At 46.7% G+C, this 2,080-nt stretch overlaps 1 pseudogene; it reads right to left on the reverse strand.

The window, feature by feature from the left end:
* On the reverse strand, nucleotides 1-541 carry LOC148002324 (large ribosomal subunit protein eL32 pseudogene; annotated as a pseudogene).
* Between the last annotated feature and the right edge of the window lie 1,539 nt (nucleotides 542-2,080).

The following is a 2,080-nucleotide window of genomic DNA, read 5'->3' on the forward strand; positions in this document are numbered from 1 at the left end:
TTGTTTGTTTTTGCAGTTTCTGTGATTTTATTTGAACATAAAACAGGCACACAAGCCATCTACTCATCTTCTCCACTGCGTAGGCTGGCACTGGGATTGGTGATTCTGACGGCCAGCTGTGCTGCTCTCTCTACGATGGCTTTTTGGTTCTTAGAGGACACACCGTGAGCAATCTCTGCCCAGTCAGATTTGTTGCCCACCAGCAGCACTTCCAGCTCCTTGGCATTGTGGACCAGAAACTTCCGGAAGCCGCTAGGCAGCACATCATTGGTTTTCTTGTTACTCCCATAACCAATGTTGGGCATCAGGATCTGGCCCTTGAATCTTATCCACACCCTGTTGTTGATGCCTCTGGGTTTCTGCCAGTTTCATTTAATTTTCATATATCGGTCCGTCTGGTGCCTGATGAACTTCTTGGTCCTCCTTTTTGACCATCTTGGGCTTTACCAGAAGCAGGAGGGCAGCCATAATGCCGCGGAACACACGGCAGCCACCTCGCAGCAGACTGCGCGTTGAGGAAAATGGAAGGGGTGGCGGCGCGCGAGGTGTGATCGACACGCATCTTTAATCCAGCACCTAGGAGACTGAGGTAGGCAGATCTATGTGAGTTCCAGGCCCGCCTGCTCTGCCTAGTTTTGCTTACATGAATGTTTGTGCACCATGTGTGTGCCTGATGCCCTTGGAGGTCAGAAGAGGGCATCAGATCCCCTGGAACGGGAGTTGTGGATGGTTATGAGCCCCTGAGGACCATGCGGGTCCTTTGCAAGAACTGCAAGTGACCTTAACTGCTACCACCTCTCCAGCCCCACAGCCAATTATTATTATTATTTTTTTTTTTTGGTTTTTTTTTTTTTTTTTTTTTGGTTTTTTTTTTTTTCGGAACTGGGGATCGAACCCAGGGCCTTGCGCTTCCTAGGTAAGCGCTCTACCACTGAGCTAAATCCCCAACCCCAATTATTTTTACTAAATAAAGGATTATTCCTCTTCAATTATTTGGTTTTTTTTTTTTAAGATTTATTTATTATGTATGGGTACACTGAAGCTGTCTTCAGACACATCAGAAGAGGGCATCGGATCTCATTACAGATGGTTGTGAGCCACCATGTGGTTGCTGGGAATTGAACTCAGGACCTCTGGAAGAGCAGTCAGTGCTCTTAACCGCTGAGCCATCTCTCCAGTCCTACTTGGGTTTTTTTGTTTGTTTGTTTGTTTGTTTGTTTGTTTTTTTCTTTTTCTTTTTTCTTTTTTTCGGAGCTGGGGACCGAACCCAGGGCCTTGCGCTTCCTAGGCAAGCGCTCTACCACTGAGCTAAATCCCCAACCCCCCCACCACCCTGTCTTAAGGTAGTTTTTTTTTTTAATGTACATTGGTGATTTGACTGCATGTATGTCTGGGTGAGGGGGAGTCAGATCCCCCGTAGCAGGAGTCACAGACAGTTCTGAGCTACCATGTGGGTGCTGGGAACTGAACCCAGAAGGAGTTCTAAAATCCACATTCCACAGCTTTTTAGGACATTCACAGACCACTGGTGCCCCATTCTGTAACATTTTTATCACTCCGAACAACTCGTACCCATTGATCATTTAAATGCTTATTACTGTCTGTGCGTGTGATGTATGTAAGTTCTGACTAGGACCCTTTGGTTCCTGGCACCCTGTACAACATCATGTGACTCCATTTAACCCTAATCCCAGATGGTCCGATGTCCTCCTCTAGCATCCAGTGAGCACTGACGTGGTACACAGACAAACATGCAAAGTGCCCATACACACCAAATAAAATATATATATTTTTTTTTTTGGTTCTTTTTTTCGGAGCTGGGGACCGAACCCAGGGCCTTGCGCTTCCTAGGCAAGCGCTCTACCACTGAGCTAAATCCCCAACCCCCCCACCACCCTGTCTTAAGGTAGTTTTTTTTTTTAATGTACATTGGTGATTTGACTGCATGTATGTCTGGGTGAGGGGGAGTCAGATCCCCCGTAGCAGGAGTCACAGACAGTTCTGAGCTACCATGTGGGTGCTGGGAACTGAACCCAGAAGGAGTTCTAAAATCCACATTCCACAGCTTTTTAGGACATTC

This window comes from Rattus norvegicus, chromosome 12 (assembly GCF_021556685.1).
Source record: "Rattus norvegicus strain SHRSP/BbbUtx chromosome 12, alternate assembly SHRSP_T2T, whole genome shotgun sequence".
NCBI lineage: Eukaryota > Metazoa > Chordata > Mammalia > Rodentia > Muridae > Rattus > Rattus norvegicus.